This window comes from Hordeum vulgare, chromosome 3H (genome assembly GCF_904849725.1).
Source record: "Hordeum vulgare subsp. vulgare chromosome 3H, MorexV3_pseudomolecules_assembly, whole genome shotgun sequence".
Classification (NCBI taxonomy): domain Eukaryota; kingdom Viridiplantae; phylum Streptophyta; class Magnoliopsida; order Poales; family Poaceae; genus Hordeum; species Hordeum vulgare.
Genome location: NC_058520.1, coordinates 192765619 through 192793421, shown reverse-complemented (window position 1 = coordinate 192793421; position 27803 = coordinate 192765619). Strand labels below are relative to the sequence as shown.

At 42.0% G+C, this 27803-nt stretch overlaps 1 pseudogene; it reads right to left on the bottom strand.

The window, feature by feature from the left end:
• Nucleotides 1–17: 17 nt before the first annotated feature.
• Nucleotides 18–11136, bottom strand: LOC123441620 (annotated as a pseudogene).
• Between the last annotated feature and the right edge of the window lie 16667 nt (nt 11137–27803).

Below are 27803 nucleotides of genomic sequence, written 5' to 3'. Positions count from 1 at the left end.
AAGAAATCATGCCAAATTCATAAGTCATATGATGCCACTGCTTCTAGTGTGATGGTGGCCTCTGTGGTGTGACCTTGATTCATTCCTCGCAAACCTTTGTGGGAGTAATTCCACTGCCAATGCATGCAATCAATTGGTGAGAGCATTCTTGGAAACCCTATGGCCTCTCCAATAGCCAACAACTTCTTCGTGTCCTGCACATTTGGTTCTCTGAGATACTCTGCTCCAAACACCTCGACCGCAACATGGGCAAACTTGAAAGTAGTCTTCCGGCATGTGCTCACTCCCATCCTGACCATCTCACCAAGGACATCTGCCACAATACCAAGTGCAAGCATTCTCACAGCAGCCGTGCACTTTTGTTTGGCGGAGAAAGAGAGTTCACCGCAGCAATCCCTTGTGAGCTTGAAATAGTCGTCTTGTGCCTCCAATACATCCACAATGCGCAAAAAGCCAAAAATAATGGTTTTCGCATGCAAAACAGCGAAAAAACCATTGATCATCCGGGAAAATCAGGTTCAATGCAAAGTAATCCTTCTGCAGTAGCTTTGCTCTAGATACCCTATCCCGATTGATCACTCTTCTCCCTTTGATAAGCCCTTGAAATAGAGAATATGCTCCACTTGCCTGTCCATTTCCTCTTTCTTGATCATGAACATGATCATGTCTACTTCTTTGTCCGGATCTGATAAATCAAAGAACTCATTTTAAATCATTTGATCAAGCCCCGTCGGTCCATACTCCTCGTCGAAGGAACCATCGGAATCCATCGTTCCCCCAAAAATTTGATTAAAAAAATTCGATCAGACATTGTGACGAACACATCTAGAGCAAGGCGGAGCCACAATGTTGTCGGACGTACCGCAGTGTCTTTCGGGACGGCAACGACGTCTTCTGCGACGAGGACGGGACATAAGACTCCTCTCACGAAGTTGGCGGGGCAGAAGCTAGGAACGATGGCGGAGTATGCGCAATGGCAAAGCTGCCAGGCACACAACACGAAGAAGGAAGAAGAGAGGACAGAGAAAATGGATCGGATAGTTATGTCGGGTAGATCTGGTGCAATTTACGGTGGGGTCAGAATGTCGGGTTCGACGTGACGGACGTGCCCGGGCTACCCATATCCACCCCATATTTGAACTGGATATGTTGGATGCCGGTTAGCCCGGATATTTGAACCCCATTTAAGACGCCTGACTAGGTCAACTTTTATGACCAATCAATGACCGGGCAACCTGCCCAAACGGTTCAGACGGATATGAGTGGTCCGAGTATAGATGACCTTGACTAAAAAGACATCCGATTCTAAAGTGAGCCAATGAGACGGCAGGAAGAAACTGCATTGGAAAGGACGAGATAGGGAATGGAAATTTCATTGAAAGCCAAATTGGACATCCTAGAGTCAAAACGAAGGGGAGTCAAATCGTCACATGGGCGTGACACACGTCCAAGCACACTCATTCAAACTAAACTAAGGATCAATGTTGAACGTCTCAAAATGGTTGGACCGTTCGATCCAAGTATTTAAGACTCAGCTACAAAATTGGAGTCCATTTTTTGACCATGACAAATCAAACGGTTTTATGACAATCTAAATTTGTCGAGAATGACAAGTTTAATTGACAAACACGATAAATTCATTGAAGTTTATATTTTTGGCAGGGAAATTGTCATGCGTGTAAACGGAATTTTTCATCTCCACGCACACATAAGTGGCCTTAAAAACATATGATTTAGTATGCTTAAAAAATTGTCTTCCGATTTTCAACATTACCAAATATTTAAGGCCAGTACATAGATTCGGGTTGAAGATGCGGTTGAAGCTGACACGTACGGTTCTTGCCTGCTCCCTGGAGCATCTAGTAGGTATTGTGTACTAATCTGCCCGCCTTGCATAGCTTCGTGGGGTTGGTGATTCGGTCAGTATTTGAAGACGTATATATAGGTGTGAAGTCGATATTATCTAATTGACCGATCCTTGACATAGAACAGTTCAAATGGTATACGGTATTATATATGGGCTGACAGGATGAAGCAACGGTGACACACATAATGAAGACTTATTTTCCTTGTTTGGTCGGTGGGTATCTCGGTTATCGATAAATTTGAAAATGAGTGTCATCATTACGCGAATAAGCACTCTAAATGTTATTTCTCACTTATAGCTTCAAGGATTTCGGCCTGCCGGCCCATTTTCTCTCATCGCAGTTGCACTTGCTCGCTCGACGTGTTGGTGGCTGTACAGGTTTAGTGTCGTTTCTCTTTGGACGCTTATGCGCCTGTTCACAAACGGGCACCTGTAACGCATCCCTTCACCTGTATGGGATGGGCCGGTTCATCTTTATTCGTTAAAACGTTTAGAAAAAAGGGACGCTGTGGGAGTTCGAACACGTGACTAGTTACTTCGATGCGAGCGACGCCCATTACTACGCGACAAACGACTACGTGTTACAAACATGTTATTCCTGTTTTTATTTGTTGCTCCGATAGCGGGAATTCCTCAATTTTTGGAAGCTTCCAGAACCTTCCCAAACCGTTTTACCCGATTCGCTGGTCATTTGCGGGGCTGTTTTATTGGGGTTTTATTTTTTCATTTTATCTTTTAAGTTAATGCGTGAATTTTTTCAAAATTCGTGTTTTTATTAAAAATTGATGATTTTCCTTATTAAAAAAATAGATGAACTTTTCTGACCTGTGGTGAACTCTCTTAAAATTTTGATGAACTTTATTTTTAAAATTTTGATGAACTTTCTTCAAATTTCATGAACTTTTTTCGAAATTCGATAAAGTTTTGAAATTTGATTATTTTTTTAAAATTGATGAACTTTTTTCAGGTTCATGAACTATTTTTTAAAAATCCATGAATTTTTTAAAAATTTATGAACCCATTTTCCAGATCAGATTGAACATTTAAAATGCGTGAACATATTTTCAAATGTTTTTGCTTTTTGGTACTTCCTATACGAAAGCGACCGTAAAACTGGGCTGGCCCAATTTCCTGGGCGCGTGGGCGCCAGTTCTCCTAGCCGACGTTTAATACGCCGACTAGGAACTCCCCGACTTTTGTCCTATTTCTTTTAGGTGCCATTTGCTTTTTTCTCCTTGTATTTTGTTTTTTATTTTGGTTTTCATTATTTATTCACTGGTTTTCTATTTGTTTCTTTCATTGTTGGTTTTCACCTTTTTAAGATATCTTTCTATTGTTCTCCTGTTTTCATTGGTTTTCCTTGTTTCCTCCTTGGTTTTCTTTTTTTAACTGTTTATTTCTCCATTTCATTGTTTTCATTCTTTCGTACGAAATTTCTTTTGTTTTTTGTTGGTTTTATTTGTTTCAATTTAATATTTCAATGTTATTTTTAGTTTTCCTTTATTTCTTTGTCGTTTTCTCTCTTTTATACTCGGTTACCTTCGGATTTCTTTGTTTCTTTCCCGGTTTACAAGGTTTTAAGCTGCCTTTTGTTGTACTCCTTCCGTCCGGAAATACTTGTCCTAGAAATGTATAAAAAGGATGTATCTATAACTAAAATAAGTCTAGAAACATCTACTTTTAGGACAAGTATTTCCGAACGGAGGGAGTATATTTTTTCTATACCCTTTAGTGTAGAACATGAACATTTTTTATATATATTAAATTTTTTCATATACATGAAACATGTTCCGTATATGTTTGAAATATGTTTTATGGACATGTCGAATATTTTGTAAATACATGATTAAACTTTTCTCCAAATATTTGATTTTTGATTTTTAGTTTTAAAAATCTATATTGCAGATTTATTTATATCTAAGGAACATTTTCATACTGATGTTTAACATTTTCTATATATATGTGTGTTTTAAACATTATTTTTATAAAAATATAATATTTTTAATATACATTATTAAGATTTTTCGTTTATATGTTTTTGATATCTAACTTTTTTACACGTTGTGCACTTTTTGTATACATCAGGAATAGTTTTTATTCACAAGTTTAATTTTTTAATTATATCATTAACATGTTTTCATATATTTAGTTTTTATGTCTACTTTTACCATACAGGTTGTACATTATATATAAAAAGAAAATCTATTCATGTTTACTACTTTTCAAATGCATGATTAAGTGTTAATTCAGAGGTTACGTTTTGCAATTTTTCTAATATATATAAAAAATCAAAATTTTCATGTTTTTCCTATACTTCGGTTTTCTATTTTTCTTCCTTGCATTTCTTCTTTCTTATGTTTCTTGGTCTTTTCTTATCATTTTTTCAACACATTTGTACTTTTTTTTTATCTTTACACAGTTTTATATTTAGTGCACAAATGAAAAGTTTTTTGGTACACATTGTACATTTCTCAGATGTACAATGTATGTTTCAAAAAAAATTAATACCATGTGTTGAACAGCTTTTCTAATACTTGGTAATAAATGGTCGGTACATTTTCAAATACTTGTTGAAATATTTTCTAAATGGTAATAAAAAATTATTCAATACTACGCGAAAAAAAATTATATTCATTTTTAAGTATCCTAAATATTTTTTGTAAACACGGGAACAATTCTATAAAATGTCACTTACATTTGTTTAAATGGTATGAAACATTTTTTCTACTATGCAAATTAATTATTTTTGACACTGTATATACATTAAAAACACATGGATTGTTCTTAAATACCGAAAAACAAATCATGCCCACGAACATTTTGTAAAATTATACAAATGTTTTAGTTGCACAAACAAATTTTTTTCAGTGTTAACAGTTTTCAGATTCACGTGTTTTATTTTTAGGATTTTCTTTATTACAAATAAAAATAGGATAAAAGGAAGAAAATAAACACGATGTCGACGCCTGGTCCCTATTGAGCCAGTCCAACACCGACTCCGTATAGTGTGCTCACGGGCAAGACTGCCCTATGTCCTGCTACGAGCGAGACATAGGCTGTCCCTATAAACCGAAGATCTCTGCAATACTTTTTTGGGCCACAATGGATCCATTAGTAGCCGACGCCATCTGATTCTCTCCAAGGGCCGAAAACTAGCCCTAACCTAAAAGGTAGCTCCAATTCTTATTTAGTATCTTAAGCACTACTTTCTCTATCCTAAAACAAGTGTCTCAATCTTAATGTAGTTTTGTATTAGAGATAGTATAAAGTTGAGTCGTTTATTAGAAATGGAGAGAGTAGTTATTACTTTTTGTGAAACTTGGTGCACACCGTCTGTTGCTATGTCCTTTTACCATTTTTCTTTTATGCTCGTCCACACCGCCATGTGCCAAGTTTCTCTACGCTAATATGGCTGGTCCATATATAGTTTTTTATCCCTAAAAAATGTAGGCTATTTTTCTCAGTTTTGGGACGCTTTTACAAGGTTTCATAGTTTTTTTCTGGGTTAATGTTCGCCTAGTTTTCTTGGGACGAGTTATGAAGGTTTTTAATTATGTTTCCTTTTCTGTTTTTTCATTATTTTTTCCTTTTCTGTTTTTTCTTGGCCCGTTTTCAAATTCGTGAGCTTTTTTTAATATTATGAACGTTTTTCAAATTTGTAAATGTTTTTTGAACTTCTAATCCCTTTTCAAATTCTTGACCGGTTTTCAATCCATGAACTTTTTTCAAAAAAAAATTAAATTCATGAACTTTTTTCAAATTTGCGAATATTTTAGAATTCATGATCTTTTCAAACTCGTGAGTATTTTCAAATCCTTGAACCTTTCTTAAACTGGTGTTTCTTTCAAATTAGGAACGTGTTTGCATTCCAAATCTCTAATTGTGTAGAGAAAGTCGACACACAATGGTCATGAACCAACGACCAACCAATCAAACAAACAACGGTCAACCAAGCGAACAAATGTGAGGGTGATTTAGCGAGGTAGCAGTTACGTTATTGGGCCGACCCACGCGGGTACACATGTCAACGTGGGTTTGGCTCGCGAGCGCTTGAAGAGCCGACTAACAAGTCTCAAAGGCAGTGCCACTCTCTCCTAATTTTAGGCAACTCACGAACGAGCTAGGGGCACAGGAGATACTACTCAAGTGGGGCCTCTTAGGGCATGTTCAAGGTGGGCATTTATTTTGGTTCACACACTAGTAATTCAGTGGGCTTCCAAGTTTATATCTAAACAGTCAGAATAGGCGAGATCCAGTTATCTCATCCAAATGGAGAAGAGTTATAAAAGAGTGTCAAGTGTCCACTACATCGAATCTGAGAGGTTGGTCCAAGACAACCCCTCTCTTGGACCCTTATGTTGCTACACTCCACCCCTCCGCTCTTTGCCCTCGCTCTCGGAGCTCCCTGATGTAGGATCGAAAGTAGGTCGAGAGGGAGTGACTAGACTACTTGATCAATTAAAAATATTGTCTTTTCTCAGTTTTAGTTATTCGTAGATTATAGAAATTCTATCAAGTCTACTAGCACCCTACACATGCAAGTATACTTAGTGTCAAGGGAAAGTAAAGACTCTTCACATGAAAGTTGAAGAATGGTTTGGAGAAAATTAAATGCAATGAAGACATGATGATTTTTGGCATGGTTTTGATAGGAGGTGCTATGGTACTTCCATATTGATGGAGACTTAAACCCACGAAGGATAATGGTTGCGCGAGCCCATGAAGGGTTCCGCCCATGAAGGGTCCACGAAGAAGCAACCTTGTATAAGTGATCACAGATTCACAAAGTAACGACTCCTTGCCCCTGCAAACTCTTTGGTTCAACTCTACAAGTTTGGGGCTCCCAAGTGACATCTAACCAATCTAGGAGACACCACTCTTCAAAAGATAACATATGTTGTTGCTGATGATGAACTCCTTTTTTTGAGTAAAACATGAACTTTATTCGTTAGAGATAATCAAAACATAGTTTAAGAGTAACGTTACAATTTCAACTAATGGTTCTTCAAACCAATCAGAAGACTGAGAAAATCTTACTAGTCTAGCGATCTCATGAGCAACTTTATTTGCTTCTCTATTACAATGCTCAAATCTAGTAACTACAAAATCACACGCACAATGAAAATAGTCATCGAATATTTCCGCCACCGCACTCGCAGATCGTCCTCCATCGTTCATTGTCTCAATGACCTCCATATTGTCTGAGTTAATAATGATACGATTACCACCCGCTTTTGCACCAGAGTTAGGCCAAATTTGAGCACCGGTGCTTCATCTATCAATACATCCGCACAATCGTCAATCTTCTTGTTTCCTCCTACAAAAATATTCATTTATCATCTCTAAGGACCGCCCCCATCATGCCCCGTAGCAGATTATGGTCAAAAGAAGCATCCACGTTAAGTTTTACAAAACTCCTAGGGGGATAAGACCATCCCTCTCTTCTCATTGAGGCCTTTGGGGATGATGCATTGACAAAGTTTGTTGTTAGGGCTAAAATTCCCATAGAGATCATATGAGCATTCTGAGTTTTCTCCTTATGCACCAATTTTCGTCTTTCCCGCCATAGATACCATGGTGAGATCGCAATCATTTCACACACATTGTGGTGTCCCATAATCCTCCATTCTTGATATGCTAGAAGAATTAAATAGTCCAACACTGCCTCACCAGCCCGATCAACCTCACAAGCTTTTGCGATAATATCATCCATCCCTAATCTTTTCCAAACTTCCTTTGGTTTAGTACACAGAAAAAGCAAATGCTTAGTATCTTCAAGACCTCAGAGCAAGTGGGGCAAATTGGTGAAATTTTCATATGTCTATCTGCAAGCGTTGCACAACAAGGAAGGGTGCCATGTAGCGTACACCAGATAAATTTTTCAACCTTTGCCGAGCAAGATAACCTCCATAACTTTCTCCAAATAGGGTTAGTCGTAGATCGATCCATCCCATTAGAGTGTCTCGGTTTACTTCCATGCTGATGGTCCCACTCCACTGAGTATGCATATCGTACCGAAAACATACCATTCTTCATATGGCTCCAGGCAATGAAATCTGGCATGTCATGTTGTGGCGGTGGAACTGAAAGAATACGTTGAGCATCAATGGGCCACATTCTTTTTCTAATAAGATCTTCATCCGAGTTATTTATAACAGGATCAATCAAATCAACCACTTTAGATAACAAAAGTCTACCCTTTGCCGTTACAATTTTCCTATTTGCACAATTTGGAATCCAAGCGTCATCCCAAATATTGATGTTCTATCCATTCCCCACACGCGAGATATAACCATTTTTTAGAGAATTCACCCCAGCTATAATACTGTGCCACGTGAAGGAAGAGCCTTTCCTTAATTTGGTATTCAGGAGATCACCATCAGGATAGTATTTGGCCCGAAGGATAGTAGCACACAAGGAATCAGGGCTATCAAGAAGGCGCCACGCCTGTTTCGCGAGCATTGCTAAATTAAAACAGTGAATATCACAAAATCCCATTCCTCCTTGGTTTTTAGGAACACACATCTTCCACCAAGCCATCCAATGCATCCTTCTTTGGTTTTCCTCGTCTCCCCACCAGAAATGCGCTATCACGTCAATAATTCCTTTCCAATTTTTTTAGGAATTTTAAAGACCGGCATTGCATAGGTGGGTATGGCTTGGACAACAGCCTTGAGCAGGATCTCCTTTCCTTCAGCACAAAGTAGTTTTTCCTTCCAACCACTAATTTTTTTAACTATTCGCTCAATCAGAAATTGAAAGGAGTCTGTTTTGTCTAATCCCACATTTGCTGGCAAGCCCAGATAATTATCATTTAGGGCCTCAGTCAAAATATTCAAAGTACTTCATACTTGTTCTCTAATTTCCACATTCATATTAGGACTGAAGAAAATGCTAGATTTTTCTACGCTAACCAATCGTCCCGAAGCCACAGAATATGAATCTAGTACTGATTTGAGAGCTACCGCTCTTTGATTATTGCCTTTCATAAGAATCAACAAATCATCTGCAAAGAGAAGGTTTGTGATGAAGGGGGCATCTCTACATACTTCACTCCCAAAGTATTTTCATTCTCCTCAGCATGTGCTAGCAATGCATTCAAACATTCTGTGCATAATAAGAGAAGATAAGGTGACAGTGGATCACCATGCCTCAAACCCCTAGTTGGTGTAAAACTTTCACTCTCGTCCCCAATAATTCATACCTTATATTCAACAGTTGAGACACATTGCATAATAAGATTTACCCAGTCTTGATGGAATCCTAGTCTCAACATAATCTCCTTCAGAAAAGGCCACTCAACTCTGTCATAAGCTTTATGCATATCAAGCTTAATAGCACACAATCCCTCTTTACCTTCTCTTTTGTTCTTGATGGTGTGAAAACACTCATAAGCCACTAAAATGTTATTTGTTATCAATCTACCGGGCACAAAGGCACTCTGCGTAGGACTAAAAATATCAGGGAGAAAAACCTTCAGCCGAGAAGCCACCATTTTAGCAATTATCTTATAAACCACATTACATAGACTGACTGGCCTAAACTGGGTTACCCTCTCTGGTGCATTAACCTTAGGAATCATCACAATCGATGTATCATTCCAGCCCTCTGGGATAGTGCATGTATTAATAACTTGCAGGATCTCTTCAACTAAGTCATCTCCAAGCATGGGCCCAAATATTTTATAGAATATAGCATGGAATCCGTCTGGTCCTAGAGCCTTTAAATCCCCAATATCAAACAAAGCCTTACGGACGTCCTCCGCAGTATAAGGAGCCAAAAGAGAGTTGTTCATTAAAGTAGACACTCTCTTGCGAACGTGAGACAAAACTTCTTGCCTCAGATGCAAAATCTCCGACGTGAAGAGTTTTGAAAAATAATTTGTAATGTGATCCTTCAGTTCACCCTCTTTTCTCCAAATTCCAGAATCATCAAGAAGTTGCTTTTATTTATTTTTTCCTGACTGTTGCAACGTTACGGAAGAATGAAGTATTGCGATCCCCATGCATCAACCAGTTTGCATGACCTCTTTGTAGCCAGAAGATTTCCTCTTGATCCAACTGGTTCTCAATTAGTACTATGATTTCCTTCTGTCCGGACAGGGATTCTTCACACAACGGCCCACGCCTCAATTTCTCTAGTTCCTTTTTTAATTTATTAATTCTCCGCTTCGGCCCCTTAAGAGTCTCACGGTCCCAAGAATGCGAATCAGCATACACAGCTCGTGTGCGATCCGCTAGTGATGGCCCAATACCAGTTACATTGGCTTTTTCCCTAGAAGCTTTCACAATTTCAGCGACAGTCTCTTCGTTAACCACATTGCTTCAAACTGTTTCACATGCCCCTCTAGAGACCTAAACATGTTTTCATCCACATAATTCATATCCAAAACCAAAGGACGATGGTCAGAATGAACATGTTCTTCATTAATCACCACCGCCCGAGGAAATTGTTTGCCCACCTAATATTACAAATTGCTCGATCGAGGCGCTCTCTAATTTCACCTCTACTCCAAGTAAAAGGGCCGCCAATGTAGCGTAAATCCTCAAGACCACAGTCCATTAGGCACTCATGGAAGGCTCTCATCATTGCATTTGGTCTCGCACTACCACCCTCTTTTTCCGAAGAAAATAAAATCTCACTAGAATCTCCCATAACTATCCAAGGGTGATCGCCCTTACTGTACAAATTACGAATATCATCCCAAGATAAATTGTGATCATTCCAACCGGGATAACCATAGAAACGTGTAAACCGCCACTGTACAATATCCTCATGCATGAACAAAATATCAATAAAATGAGATAATGCATAGTTCAGCACAACTTTATTCATCTTTTGATAAAATAAAACAAGGCCACTGGCCCAACCATCACTTTCCACTACAAACATAGAATCAAAATTTAAGACGCGACACAACTCATCGGCTTTACATTTATTCAAATGCGAGTCTGAAAGAAAAACTAAATCTGCCTTTATGCACCCTTGGAGGTCCAAAAGCTCGCGAACTGCCGTGTTGGAGAGCATACCACGACAGTTCCATCCCATGATTTTTGTTTGGCACGACGGTCCTCCTCCTCGGAGGCCGCCGATGTGCCATAGACAACCTTCTCTTCTCCAACACATTCTGCCCCCTTGTGCACGTACTCTTCATCCTCCTCATCTATCTCCTTTGCAACATGTGAGACAACACCCTCCAGATTCTTCACTACTTCAACTCTACCCATACACACCCTCTTGGACGAGACTATTACATCACCATACAACATGCGCTCATAACTATCCAAAGATTTCTCATAACTTCTTTAAAAGATAGTCTTCTCAACACTCAGACACCCTCTCACATATTTTGTCTACGTGATACAAGATGGATTGTAGTGGAAAGAGACTTGGCGAAGCTAGAGATCAAGGATCAACGGCTAGAGTGGAATCCTCTTGATTTCAACACAAGTCTAGGTGGTTCTCTCTCAAAAAATGAATATGGAAAGTGTAAGATCTGACCTGATCTCTCTATGAGAGTTAGTGGAATGGGTGGGGGTATATATAGGCAGCCTGGAAAAATGTAACCACTACACACCTTAATGCACTACTCGGTGGGACCGGGTGAGAGCACTCGGTGAGACCGATCACCACAAAAGGTTTGAACTTTAGACTTTTCGGTAAGACCAGATGAAACCTCTCGGTGGGCCCAAGCAAAGCTGGACTAAGCACTTTTCACACTTCAGTGTCACCGATTGAAACCACTCGGAAATTCCGAGATGAATGCAATTGGTAATAGAAGGTTAGCAACGACTCTTCGGTGGGCTCGAAGGTCCAACTCGTTATGACGGTGTTAGAGTTTAGGAAGTGGTTATGTCAAGTGTATCTTGATGCGTTCGGTTGTATGTATTTCAGTGGCACCGAGATGGACTTTAGGGTTGGACGTAGATGAATGTGAGGGTGTGATTGAAGATTTTGGAGCAATATATCTAAGCACTTGAGAGCAGTTAGATAATGATCAAAACCTCACGCCCTTTTAATAGTACATACTTCCTGATGGACTTAGTGTGATCTTGGATCACTAAACCAACAATGTAGAATCCTGGAGCTTTGCCAACACATCTCCTTTTTGCATTTTGAGGGGTCCACATTCACATCCAATTGTCATAGCTATATTGAACTTTCCTGAAATATTATTTGAGTGGACATTAGTTCAATGATGTAGATGTTATTATTAATTACAAAAACCACCCACCGATTAGTTGCACTTTCAGTATCCCCCTTTTTGGTAATTGATGACAGCGTATAGATCAAAGTGTCGACATAATATATAATCAATAATAACATAGTTGAATTGAGAAGTATGTGATAAGCAAGAGCTCCCCCTAAATTTGTGCATTATTTAATTTTTTCCTTTAGATGCAAATGCACAATCGATTAGGTTCGTGAGGTAACTCTTCCATGACACATATATATTGGTGGAGCGCACAAAAGAATATGAATGAAATTTAAACACGCATCATCAAACACACACATGAATGACCAAGATAACAGGAAAAAGATAGGTAGCATGAATATGATAAGCTATGAAGTACAAATAAAGTATAATCAAGCATGAGACATAAGTTTTACAAACCAAGCAAATTGAAGTATCTCTCAAACAAAAAGAAAATGAGAAGCAAATGCAAATGCTCCCTCACTTGAATGCAAACCAAGCAAATACGAACCAAGAAAATGCAAATAAGCTGTATCACTCTCCCCCTTTGGCAACAAGTTACCAAAAAGTTTGAATGACCTATGTCTGAGCACACTCTAGGCTTGATCCACAACTGTGGGTGATGAAGAAGTCCTCTGGATGGCATTTCCTGTGTGGGTCGATGGAGTGGACATGAGAGCCTCTGTGAATGCTTCTGCTAAAGTCTAATGGATTGGAGGCATGGATACGAAAGGTGGAACTTAAACTCGAGGAGTTGTCCGAGCAGTCTTAGGCTGAGCCTCATATCTGGTGGTCATCTACTCATTAGAGTCATTGTGGATACGAACATCTAAGTCATTCTTTAGCTTTCCAAGATACCTAGATATCTCTATCACTTTCTTGTAAAGGTCATGGAACTTGGTCTCTATAATCCCTCCAAGATCTCCCGATTCTTCACAAGGGTAGCTAATCTTTGCTCAATCCTAGCAGTAGCTTGAAAAAGTTATGCCATTTAATCACCCTTTGACTTGGGCATCTCAACAACAACATCGTTGGGAGTAGAAGAACTTGGCCCACTAGCATGTGCAGCAGCTCTAGCAGCTTCTATTTGTTCTTGAGTAATAGCGAAACTAGGATCAACTAGATCCATGGTAAGAGTGCAATGTTCTACCTCTAGCTAATGTGGTAGGTCCTTGTCCTCAGTCTGATAAATATCGCTACCAATTCTTGAGTTGGTGAGCAACTTAATGTATGGACCGTATCCAGAATAGCACTTCTGATCAGTTGTCCTCTTCACATTCTCAACAATCAAGTCCATGACATTGAAGATGCCTAGCTCATCAATGTGGTGCAACATGTCAATGGAGTAGCCTCTAATCATCTTGTCATCTTCATACTTAGGCATCAAAGTATACTTGAGGATGGTCTTGATGGTAGCAAACCCTGGTACAAGGAAGTATACTAACCCCAACTTATGTTTTACAACCTCTTTGGTATCTTTGATAGGGATAGCCTTGCACATGTCCTTCATCGTGTTATGATTAATACATCTCTTGGCATACACATTAATTAATACTTCCCTCTTTGGGGACAGGCCATGAATTTTGGCCCATTCATCAACACAGGACTCGTACCTCTGACCTTCAGTCATCCATCTGATTCCGCCATCTGGATAGAAATACATAGTGGAATATAACTGTATGATCATCTCCTCACACGAGTCAGACCTGATATCACTCACAAGTTTGTCAATGTCTAGTGTCTTGAGATTTTGATGCACAATTGGAAAATTATTGGGGTGTCTGTCAATGTATTTCCAATCAACCCACTTTATCTCACTAACTTCTCGCTTCTTCTCTAGCAACACTGCCTCATAGAAGTCGTGTTGCTCAACGGTACGGATCATGTAGTCCACAACAGTCTTCCTGGACCTAGGAAGATAAGGGTCAATAGTCCTCCATTTCCTCAGCCCATTATCATTCCTATTCTTCCTATCCTCTGCCTTTGGATGAGCATCATCGTGATCTAGCAGAAATAGGCTCAACTTCTTGAGATGAGCTTGTGCATCATCTTCTTCCTCGGTGACTACTGCCTTGTTTTTCTTAGAAGCAACAACAACCTTGCCCTTGCCCTTGAGAGGTGTATTAGGATTGGAGGCAAGAGGTGGAGACTTCACTACATTTTCCATGAGATTCTTCTTCTTGACATGGGCTTGGGCACATGCACTTCCACTTCCGCCTCCTCCTCCTCATCGCTGCTATCAGCAGCATCAACATGAGGATCCACAAACAACGTGGCATTCCTGGATTCAACATGTACAATCCTCTTCCTTTACCTCTTGGTCTTTGATTACTAGCAACCGAACTGCCCACGACTTGGGGTATATCTAGGCTCTTAACAATATATGGAACAACATACTTCTTGCTAACAACACTTCCCTAGGAGGAATCAACCTCTAGGTTGAAATCATTGTGCTTCTCATCTAAGTTTTTCTTTCTCATAGAATATGTGGTTGTATGAGGGATTCCATGATCACTAGGACTTCCTGGATAAGAATCTGAGCTTTCATGATCATCCCCTGAGCTCATAGCAATGTCCTCCTCCATCTCTTTGTTTCGGCTATCCTATGACCATCACATCTTGCACACAGACCCTGTGAAATAGACTAGACAAGATGATGATAAAAAATGCATCTATTTTTGGAAATAATTGAGTTGAAATGTTAACTTTAGGTTTCCTCTATTAATAGCTTGGTCTCAGTGAGTGGAATGAATCAGATTTTCCGAGGCAACAACAAAGACTGTGCCAACATGTTTCGGTGTCAACGACTCGGTGGGACGGTCTCACCAAAGTGCACATGGAAACCCTAATCATGATTGGGTCATGCCGAGTGAGGTCCTTTCGGCCAGACCAAGAAGCACTATGTTCACTAGCCATAACCAATTCGGTTTCACCGAAGTGGTTCCAACCAGTCAGTCTGAGATGTTAATGGAAAAATCATAAACCTAATGTTTTATTGCTCTAATCTAGAAGCTATGAATTCTTTGGTGGTTGAATGGGGAATAGCAGTGGCCAGATAATGTGTGTGATCTTGTGCAAAAGAATAATAAAGTGGAGTGCACAAGGGACTGAACCATACCTTAACATGATGGTGTCCCTCTACGTCATCAACATCGGGAGGGATTGATGGCGATGACGGCGGATTCCGATGGCTGGGGATTGATACGTCTCCATCGTATCTACTTTTCCAAATTCTTTTGCCCTTGTTTTGGACTCTAATTTGCATGATTTGAATGGAACTAACTCGGACTAACGCTGTTTTCAGCAGAATTGCCATGGTGTTGTTTTTGTGCAGAAATAAAAGTTCTCGGAATGACCTGAAAATTTACGGAGAATTTTTGTGGAATATATAAAAAATACTGGCGCAAGAATCAACGGAGGAAGTGGAGCGTGGAGCCCACAAGCCCACCAGGCGCGGGCCCCCTGGCTGCGCCTCACAGGCTTGTGGGGCCCACAAAACTCCACCGCCTCCAACCTCAGGTCTATTTAGTCCCTTTCGTCCGAAAAAAATCAAGGAGAATAGTTCATCGCGTTTTAAGATACGGAGGCGCCGCCACCTCCTATTCTTCATGTGGAGGGCAGATCTGGAGTCCGTTCTGGGCTCCGGAGAGGGGAGATCGTCGCCATCGTCATCACCAACCTTCCTTCATCGCCAATTCCATGATGCTCTTCACCGTTCGTGAGTAATCTCATCGTAGGCTTGTTGGACGGTGATGGGTTGGATGAGATCTATCATGTAATCAAGTTAGTTTTGACGGGGATTGATCCATTGTATCCACTATGTTCTGAGATTGATGTTGCTACTACTATGCCATGCTTAATGCTTGTCACTAGGGCCCGAGTGCCATGATTTCAGATCTGAACCTATTATGTTGTTGCCAATATATGTGTGTTCTTGATCCTATCTTGCAAGTTGTAGTCACCTACTATGTGTTATGACCCGGCAACCCCGGAGTGACAATAGCCGGAACCACTCCCGGAGATGACCATAGTATGAGGAGTTCATGTATTCACCAAGTGTTAATGCGTTGGTCCGGTTCTTTATTAAAAGGAGAACCTTAATATCCCGTAATTTCCATTAGGACCCCGCTGCCACGGGAGGGATGGACAATAGATGTCATGCAAGTTCTTTTCCCTAAGCACGTATGACTACATATGGAATACATGCCTACATTACATTGACGAATTGGAGCTAGTTACATATCTCTCCGTATTATAACTGTTGCATGATGAATAACATTCGGCGTAATCATCCATCACCGATCCAATGCCTACGAGTCTTTTCCTACTTGTCCTTGCTACGTTACTTTGCTGCTACTGTTGTCACTGCTGCTACTGTTACTCTGTTACTACTGTTGTTACCTTGCTGCTACTGCTGTCACTTTGCTGCTACTGGTTACTGTTGCTACTGCTGCTATCACACTACTTTGCTACTGATACTTTGCTGCAGATACTAAATCTTTCAGGTGTGGTTGAATTGACAACTCAAGTGCTAATACTTGAGAATATTCTTTAGCTTCCCCTTGAGTCGAATCAATAAATTTGGGTTGAATACTCTACCCTCGAAAACTGTTGCAATCCCCTATCCTTGTTGGTTATGAGGGGTCGCTGTAACGCTGGGAGATGATCAGATGATCACAAGAGCGGCATACACATGGTGTGGAAATGTTTGAAGGAAATTCCAAAACAAAACATCCATGGGATATATATACTCACAGTCTATAGTTTAGTCTGAGTGAAATGTTTCGGTGGCACCAATGTGAGGGTATTCAACTAATTAGGAAACCTATCTTGTAAGAATCTGGAGCAAGGGCAAAGCAAGCGCTAGCAGGCATCACACATGTGTACGTTGACATGCATCGGTCAAATACCTAGCGTGTGAAAAAAATACAGCTTCCAAGATGCATCAAACATCAAGCGGACATAACCATAAATACGAGCACTTTACAAATGACAAATCAACAGTTAGTAGTTCACATACTCATAGTAGTGGCACACAATGGAGTTCTAGACTAAAGAGAAATAGATGACAAATAATAGTTCTAACTTGCCCAATGCAACATAATACTTAATAAAAAAGGTCTCCAACAAATCAACACGATCTCTATGAACTCATACGTAGTAGAACAACAAAAGGGATGATGTGAAGATAACTTCCTTTAGTTGCTTCCCACGGAAGAATCAGGAAATGGTATGGACTCCACATCATCATCACTATCATATTATTGCAAAAAGAAATGATATAAAACTAAATATTTGACTAAAAGTGTAAAAAAATCTTAGAAGATGATAATAATCAACAACTACCAAGTAAACTTACAAGTGGAATTGTAGGTTTGTTGTTGTTATTCATTGATCCTTTCATGAATCTCACAACACAAAAAAGTGCCTCAACCCTTTTTGGGCGCAAAGAACTATGATAGTCATCGAGGACTCTACCTCCTCTAGAGAATGTTGGCTCCAAAGAGAAACTGGTTGTTGGTACTGTTAAGAACTTTCTTACCATCTTTGCCATAATAGGATACCTATGAGCATTCAACTAGTTGGAAATATGCCCTAGAGGCAATAATAAATTGGTTATTATCATATTTCTTGTTCAAGATAAATGTTTATCATACATGCTAGACTTGTATTGACCGAAAACTTAAGGTATCCTAACCATAGACATGAGTTATCATTTGATAAACGGATCACATCAATAGTAGAATGATGTGATGGACAAGACCCAACGTGAGCTTAGAAAATGATCATATCACTTAGTTTATTGCTACAACTTTCTTCATGTCAAGTATCTTTTTCTAAGACCATGAGATCATGCAACTCTATGACATCGGAGGAATACCTTGTGTGCTAGCACATGTGACTTCATAACTAAGTGATACAAAAGGTGCTCTACAGGTATCTCTGAGGGTGTCTGTTGGGTTGGTGTGGATCAGACTGAGATTTGTCACTCCATATGACACAAAAGTATCTCTGGAACCTCTCGATAATACAACATCACAAGAAGTTTGCAAGCAATATGACTAATGAATTAGTCACATGATCTTGTACTTTTGTAACACCCTCGATTTTTGCCCATTTCTTTTTTTTTGATTCTGGTCTGGTTTTTATTTTCTGTGGCTGGGTAGTTTTGGAACCAAAAGGGGTCACCCTTGATTTCTCTTCCCTAGTGGATTTCCAACCTCTAAACCATTCCAAGACCTTGCCATTTCCATCTTTAACCAATCCCAACATTCTTTTTCTCGGGAATATTCCTTTTTCCTATTAAAGGAATATCCATGTTACCTTGGGTTGTGAAGCAACCCACATTTCTATCATTCCAAAAATTCCCAAATAATTTTCAAAAATTTCTTGGGTCATATCTTCCTCACATATGCCAAAATCCTTCTTTGTCATGTTCAAAAACATTCCTCAAGTACTCGTTTTCTGATTCTGCCCTAACTATCAAGTTGTGAAGCAAGTACCCTTTATAACTGCTTGCTTGTTCACAAACTTTTTGGGCACTCCTTCCTATCCATATCATTACCTCATGCCAAAATTCACCCTCATTTGGCTAGTAAATATTTCTTGGCAAATTTACAAAGTTTCTGATCCATAGGAAGCTTTGTGAAGCAAGTTTTAGCTAAGAGTATGCAAATGAGTTGAAATTTTTCCATGATCTCAATATGATCCAATCATGACTGTCCACCAAATTTGAGAATCACCCCATCAACTTTGTGACCATAGCATCAAAATATGTGTTCTGGACCAAATTGGTCAGTTGCAAAGCAACTATGCTAAACCTTGGTTCTTTTCTTCTCAAACTTCCCAGGATTGTATTCCTTCCTACCCTAAACCTCCCAGACATCATATTTGGCCCTTAAAACTTCTCTGTTTATCACAGTGATATGGCGAAGTTGGCTACAACAAACTTCCATTAAAGCCTCCCATCTCCTCTTTGAATATTTTGTCGATCTGTCACCTTAGAGGGACCACTACTTGGAAGGAATTGTTGCTAGACACCTCAATGCATAAGAGGGTGCACTGCGTGTGCTAGTTCACGCGGTGACCGCGCGGTCAGCATGCCGTGCACGTGCTCTGGCAGTTGGGACCCTCGGTTTCTTCCGTTTCCTCCTCTCCCTCGCTACGTATATTTGTCCAGGAGCTTCCCCTTGTCGTAGTCTTCTTCCTGGACCCATCTCCCCTCCAGATTCTTCCTCGCCGCGCCGCGACGAGTCCCACCCCTGTTCTGCCCATGACTATCATTGTCTTCTTCCTCCTTAGGATCTCTCGAAGCCTCCCTAGATCCTCCGTTTCCCTGGAGCCCGTGCCGACATCGCCGTCCCCTGCCGCGTGCCCCAGAGCGTCAGTGCGGCGATAAGGATGCCACGGTGGCCGAGCTCATCCGCTCGCCCCGGCAAGATATAAAGCCGCAGTCCTGAGTTTTCCCCAATATCCCCGAGCCTCTCAAGCTACTCTCCTCCAACCCAGCCTCCTTCCCAGCCACTCCCTCGAGCCCTAGGAGCTCCCCTACCCTTCAATGGCTGCCATGGTCGCCGACCTCCTCCTCCAAATTGGCATGCGACACAGCCCCTCTCACCCTCCCACCACCATCAAAGGAGCCCATGTACTCTAGCGATCCCACCCATTCACTTACTCACTTTTGGGGACCCACAGGTCGCCGGAACCCTGCCGGAGCTGAGCCTGTGCCGCGACATTGGGGAGAAGGAGGGAGGAGGAAGAAGAGGAGGGAAGGAGGAGAGAGAGGGACCCGACAAGTGGGCCCCGACCCCACTTGGGATAAGTGAATACGCCTCGACCTGGAATTCGTCTTCCCTATTGGAAGGCGTATTCCACTGAAGTGCGCGACGTACCATGCTGACAGGGACCTATGTGCAATTATTTCTTTTCACACCAGTCTTGTTGTCCGTCTTGAGGATATTCATTGAAGGTTCTTGGTGAGATCACGAGTTGGTCACTAGAGTACGGTGAGAGTAACCTGGTATAGTTATTTTCAACTATCCCTTCGGTGATGATAAATCTTTACCTAATCTTGATTGCTATGATTTTGTCTTACCTTAATGCTAATGTTTGTTGTGAGCTTGCGAGTACATTCAAAGTACTCACCTTGCGTGTCATGCCATTATTGCTTGCTTGTCGAGGATCCTGAGTTGCGAGCTAGGATACGCGTTCCAGCGAGAGTCCCTGCGGAGTGGAGTCCATCACCACCGTCATTGTTGCGCTGCTAGCGTAGAATTACCCTAGGCAGGCATAGTATCGCCGTGGTGCTGTAATCCATGTACCCTGGTAACCTTTTCCATAGTAATAAAGAGCTAATTTGTTCTATGCTAACAATACCGTATTCCAAAAGACTTGTCCCTGGGCTGGAATACGGGGCGTTCCGTTTTCCTCTAAGTCGGGGTGCCACACGCGTTGGTATCAGAGCAGGTATGGCTGTAGGACACCCTAGACCGCGCGAGCGTTAGTAAGCAGTAGTATAGGGTCTAGTTGGTTTGCTGCACTTGGTTGTTGCATTTTTTGTGCATAGCATGCATATAGACTAGATATCTTATCACTAACGATGAATCTGGTGAGTGTAGGTGGCATCGGTTTTGATTCACCACCTGCGCTCTCCATCTTGCATGCTTGTTCCTTGGTGTGGTTTTATCTCCGTTTCAGTGAAGTGATGCCAAGGTGCTTGGTGGTGTCGATCCCTTGTCGAATGGATGCACCGGTACCAGACCAACTCATTCTCCTCAGCCACCCTATTGTTTTGGTGATAGATATGCTTCTATCCCTTGTCTTGCCCATCCCTCTAGCCGCATTGGCAACCCTTACTGATCTTGCTTATCATAGAAGGGCAATGACCTCAAGCCTTCTTTTCATTGTTATCCTTCCCTGCCATCCATCCTCTGGACGAGTACGGCTCTCTTGCGTACGCTTGATGATGACGTGGTCAAGACCCCTGTGTTTCGACCCAGGATCACCAAGTTCGTCCTCGCCACCGTGTCCATCCAGACGAAACAGGTGTAAGCCCCTATTTAATGTAGCTTTGTTTACCCCAACTTCCTTCCACACAATGATTCACTTTCGTGCACACCGCCATAGCATGTTAGACCATAGTACCAGAGTTCTTGCAAGATTTGTGTGCTTAAGTAGGCATGCATATTATTGCTGTGAATAGCTATAGAGTATGTGCTATTGATGGTGATCTTGCTGCTTTGTGTGTGTGTGCGTTAGTCTTTTATCTTGCTTCTTTCTTTGGGCCTTGGTGTTACCTTATTTTCCCCTTATGGAAGTTGCTCACCGACATTGTACTTAAATAATCAGTGAAGAGACATTCATTTGGAAGCTCAGTTCATCAATATAGAATTTTTGGCAGACCGCATTATACCAGGAATATCGGGCCTGAATATAAATGATATCCTGGTTGGATGGGTTATCAGCATCAAGTATACATCAGTGCAACCTTCACAGTAGCAATAATCGAATTAGTAAGAAGGCAAGGATGTGTACGTTTCGAGTCAAAGGTATGATTCATATACGCGGTTGAGTCTGTTATGAGTACAATTTGAAACCTGCTATACTATGGAAGGAAGTCAGAATGTGCTATGAACTTAGTGTTCAGCAATAAGGATAGCTGAATACCCTGTTGCATAAAACAATTAACCGAGAGCCGGAACATTAAGGAGATATATATGCACTTAGCTTGCATATGGCAAAAAGAAATCTTCATGTATAAGCAACCCAGTCTTTCTCCGCAAGCTACCAGAACAACTTACGAGACAAGATTCCTGTGACTTCCTCAATACGACACATAGATATTTGCCCATACAAGACCCCCATGATTCTGCAGAAGCTACCTCGGTAGAAGCTTCGAGCACAAGCTATCCAATCTTCCTTGACATGATACTCTTAATGACTTACAACACAAGCTAAGTAACCTTTGTCAGGAAGGCATTGCATTCTCACTAGTACAAGCTATTCCACCAACAACTGGGAGCATATGACCATGCATCTCAAGGATCCGCTCCACAACAGTTGGTCAGAAGTCAAAAAGTGAGTCAGGACACAAGACTGCTTTAGGAATCAAGCGCTCAGCCGCATAGACCGAATATATATGATGGACAGGTCGCCAAGGCCATATGAGTTAATCATACAATAATGCCAGCCCGACAATAATCTGAATATTGCTTGAGCTATGTAAGAAGAAGGAGAACGCCGGTTATACACTTTAGAGAGATGACCAACAACCTATGGATAAGCTCTATGGGACGCGGATGAACCCTTGCCCGTCTTTCTTCGGTGACGGCACCTCGCCTGTGTTCTGAGCTGTTTTCGGCCGTCCGGGGTGGATGCCGACTTTTATTTCTCTTTCAGCAACTAGCCGTGTTCTGAGCTGTTTTTGGCCGTCTCGGGCAGCTATTGAATTTCTTTCCGTAGCAGCGACCCTATGCTCTGACCTGTTTCTCGACCGTCTTAGGGAAGTACTACTTTCTTCTTATCAACACCATCTCATGGTCTGAGCTGCTTGTCAGCCCTCTTGAGTCGGGTTGAGTTACTCTAGTAATGTCCCAAATCTGAGTTGTAAAGACCGTTCTAGTGACTACTGGTTTATTTGCCGGTTTTATCCATGGGTTCAGACGGTCGTTACCCTATAACTACAACTTGTTAAGTAACACGTCTGCCGAAATATTGTACCTGAGAGCACCCATGTTCATTCGAAGAATCAAGAACACATCAGGCCAAGCTCTTTCAGCTAAGGATCCAGGCAAAGAGAACCATAATGAAGGAGCAAGATTGGCCATACAGGTATGATAATGGTTGCAAGATCAACATGGTACAGATACTCAAAACTGTGGTTCGATACCAATCACAGTGGGTACACACCCATGGTGCCTATTCCATTTGCAAGGACCATATATCGAGTGAACCTGCTCAGCCCAACCAGATATGCTCAGAATCATTAGAAGGGAATATTCAAATTTGTGAGGACGACTCAATAGTTCGATGGAAGCAACAGTGTTAGAGCAATACATGGCGTACTATTCACCTAAGAATGTTGGACAACAACCTCCGAGCAGGTGTCCTCACATATGGGAAACAGTCAAAGGATAGCCTATCGTGAACAAGATCTTTCTGCCAGAACCTCCGCCAGTCAAGTCAGCATACATAAACAGATGGAAGTGAGAGGAACATATGAGGATCGAGTGAAACAAATCACCCCAAAGCCAGACAATTAGTCACTTAATATTTATCAAGAGCATCATACCTAGGCAAAAAGGAAACCCGAGTTGGAAATGGTTTCCTCAAGTGGGGATATTCATGCTTGAACCCTGAGCAACCAAATCTCGAGGACGAGATTTCTTTAAGGGGTTAGGTTTGTAACACCCTCGATTGTTGCCCATTTCTTTTTTGTTTTTAATTTGCTCTCGTTTTGCTTTTATGTGACTCGGTAGATTTGGAACCTAAAGGGATGACCCTTGATTTATCTTACCTAGTGGCTTTCCAACCTCTAAAACATCCCAAGACCTTGCCATTTCCATCTTGAACCAATCCCAACATTCTTTTTCTTGGGAATATTCATTTTTCCTATTAAAGGAATAACCCTATTGCCTTGGGTTCTGAAGAAACCCAGATTTCTATCATTCCAAAAATTCCCAAATATTTTTCATAAATTTCGTGGGTCATATCTTCCTTAGATATGACAAAATACTTATTTGTCATGTTCAGAAATATTCCTGATGTACTCCTTTTCTGATTCTGCCCTAACTGTCAAGTTCTAAAGCAAGTACCCTTTATATCTACTTGTTTGTTCTCAAAAAAATTGGGCACTCCTTCCTATCCATATCATTACCTCATGCCAAAATTCAACCTCATTTGCCTAGTAAATAACTCTTGGCAAACTTCCAAAGTTTTTGATCCACAGGAAGCTTTGTGAAGCAAGTGCTAGCTAAGAGTACGCAAATGAGTTGAATTTTTTCCATGATCTCAATATGCTCTAATCATGACTCTCCACCAAATTTGAGCATCACCCATCAAGTGTGTGACCACAACATCAAAATCTGTGTTCCGGACCAGATTGGTGAGTTGCAAAGCAACTATGCTAAACCTTTGTTCTTTTCTTCTCAAACTTCCCAGGATTATATTCCTTCCTACCCTAAACCTCCCAGACATTATATTTGGCCCTTATCACTTCTTTGTTTATCACAGTGATACGACCAAGTTGGCTACAACAAACTTCCAGTGAAGCCTCCCATCTCCTATTTGTTTATTTTGCCAATCTATCACCTCAGAGGGACCAGTACTTGGAAGGACTTCTTGCTAGACACCTCAATGCATGCCAGGGTGCACCACATGTGCTAGTTCACGCGGTGACCTTGTGGTCGGTATGCCGTGCGCGCGCTCTAGTAGTTGGGACCCTCGGTTTCTTCCATTTCCTCCTCTCCCTCGCAACCTGTCATTGTCCAGGAGCTTCCCCTTGTCGTAGTCTTCCTCCTGGACCCCTCTCCCCCTCCAGATTCTTCCTCGCCGCACCACGACGAGCCCCACCCTGTTCTGCCCGTGACTGTCATTGTCTTCTTCCTCCTCGAGGTCTCCCAAAGCCTGCCCGAGGTCTTCCATTTCCGTGGAGCCCCTTCCGACATCGTCTTCCCCTGCCGCGTGCCCCAGAGCGCTAGTGCGGCGATAAGGATGCCACGGTGGCCGAGCTCATCTGCTCGCCTCGGTCGGCTATAAAAGCCGCAGAATCGAGCTTTCCCCTGCATCCCCAAGACTCTCAAGCTCCTCTCCTCCACCCCATCCTCCTTCCGGCCACTCCCTCGGGCACTAGGAGCTCCCGTGCCCTCCAATGGCCTCCATGGTCTCCAGCCTCCTCTTCCTAAATTTCCCCCCCTCTCACCCTCCTACCATCATCAAAGGAGCCCGTGAACTCCGGCGAGCCCACCCATTCACTTACAAACTTTTGGGGACCCATAGGTCGCTGGAACCTAGTCGGAGCCGAGCCTCTGCCGCGATATCGCGGAGAAGGAGGGAGGAGGAAGAAGAGGATGGAAGGAGGAGAGAGAGGGACCCGCCAGGTGGGCACCGACCCCACCTGTCGGTGAGAGAAGGCTCGACCAGCTGGGATAAGAGGAGGCGCCTCGAGCGGGAATTCGTCTTCCCAATTGGAAGGCATATTCCACTGAAATGCGCGACCGACCGTGCTGACAGGGACCTATGTGCAATTATTTCTTTTCACATCAGTCCCTAGCAGTCAAACCTTTATATCTTTTCCCATTACTCTGATTCCAGTGAAACTAACACCCATTTCTTCGTCTCTTCGAGACCATCATGTTGGTACCATTTCCATAATGCTTTGACATAGTGGAAATGTACATTTTGCCCTTGCCCGTAAACAACCCCTCCGAGAGAGAACTGTTTCCGGCAAACAATTCTGCGGACTCTCTGCACCTCTTCCTCCATGGTTCCTACACCCGCAGGCAAGCCACAACCCTCATTTGCATAATTGCATTGCAATATGATAGTTTAACCAATTACTTTAATCGCAAGTATAATTATTTGTTGTATGGGTTAGATATTGCAATGTTTGAATAAATTCTTCAATAGGTGACTACCATGTTGGGTGCGGGATTGTTAGTAACTAGTATTTTACCCACTAGTTGATACCATGACATTGAAGATTACTGTCTATGATTATTTTGGGTTTCATTCGGCAGTTTGTGGATCTAAATCAATAGCAGTGGCTTGAGCTTATTGGTTATTGGATTGCTATTATATCGGAGTGTCAGCCATGACAGAAATATTAATCGGGGATAAGATACTTAGTTGGTTGATCGAGAGTCACCTATCTGGGCTTATCTGTGCAGCCACATTTCCCGGTATGGGACGACCTTGACTTGGTATGATCGCGTGTTCTTTTATCGGTACCACCAAAGAGGGAAGGTTATGCGCACGTGCTACCCTGCCCCGGTAGGCGGCGACAACCTTGTGAGCCCAGTTGAGTTATGTGGGTACCCATCCTCGTTTGGGACAGTTTAGTTTGGCCACAACGATGGCAGGTGTCATGAGGACACAGGGGCCACCCAGGGAAGGACTCCGGGGGAGGATGAATGCCGGTGGAACGTCGGAGGAGTCACCGGTCAGACGTGTTTCGTTGAAGCAATGCTGGTCCACCCGAATGGGATCACGAGGCTAGGTGCTTCATGGTGTGGGTAAAGTGCGTGACCTTTGCAGATTGTAAAATCTATTCAAATAGACGAGTCCATGGTATTGGACAGCCCGTCCAGACCTCACTAGGTGGTCGACCATAACCGTAGTGGTGATATTAATGATGAAAGAACTCGTCTGCATATGGTAGCAGTTGGGTATCATGTCGGTTACAAGTCTTGGTGTCCGTCTTGAGGATATTCATTGAAGGTTCTTGGTGAGATCATGAGTTGGTCACCAGAGTACGGTGAGAGTAACTTGGTATAGTTATTTTCAACTATCCCTTTGGTGATGATAAATATTTACCTAATCTTGATTCCTATGATGTTGTCTTGCCTTAATGCTGATGTTTGTTGTGAGCTTGAGAGTACATTCAAAGTACTCACCTGGCGTGTCATGCCAATGTGTAGGTCATGCCATGATTGCTTGCTTGCCGAGAATCCTGAGTTACGAGCTAGGATACGCGTTCCAGCTAGAGTCCCTACGGAGTGGAGTCAATCACCACCATCGTTGTTTCGATGCTAGCGTAGAATTACCCTAGGCAGGCGTAGTATCGCTGTAGCGATGTAATCCATGTACCCTAGTAACCTTTTTCATAGTAATAAAGAGCTGATTTGTTCTATGCCAACAGTACTATATTCCAGAAGACTTGTCCCTAGGCTGGAATACATGGCGTTCCGGTTTCCTCTGAGCCGGGGTGCCACAGGCATTGGTATCATAGTAGGTCTAGTTGTAAGACACCCTAGACCACGCGAGCGTTAGTAACCAGTAGTATAGGGTCTAGTTGGTTTGCTGCACTTGGTTGTTGCATTTGTTTGTGCATAGCATGTATATAGACTAGATATCTTATCACTAACGATGAATCTGGTGAGTGTAGGTGGCATTAGTTTCGATTCACCACCTCGCTCTCCGGCTTGCATGCTTGTTCCTTAGTGTGGTTTTAACTCCGTTCCAGCGGAGTGATGCCAAGGTGCTTGGTGGTGTCGATCCCTTGTCGAATTGATGCACCGGACCACACCAACTCATTCTCTTCAGCCACCCTATTGTTTCGGTCATAGACATGCTTCTATCCCATGTCTTTCCCATCCCTCTAGCCGCGTTGGCAACCCTTATTGATCTTGCTTATCAGAAAAGGACAATGCCTGCAAGCCTTCTTTTCATTGTCATCCTACCCTGCCATCCATCCTCTAGACGAGTACGGTTCTCTTGCGTACGCTTGATGATGATGTGGTCGAGACCCCTGTGTTCCGACCCACGATCACCAAGTCTAGACGGAACCGGTGTAAGCCCCTGTTTGGTGTAGCTTTGTTTACACCAACTTCCTTCCACACATTGATTCACTTTCGTGCACACAGCCAGATTTGTGGGCTTAAGTAGGTATGCATATTATTGCTGTGAATAGATGTAGAGTATGTGCTATTGCTGGTGATTTTCCTGCTTTGTGTGTGTGCGCGTTAGTAATTTATCTTGCTTATTTCTTTGGGCCCTTGGTGTTACTTTATTTTCTATTATGGA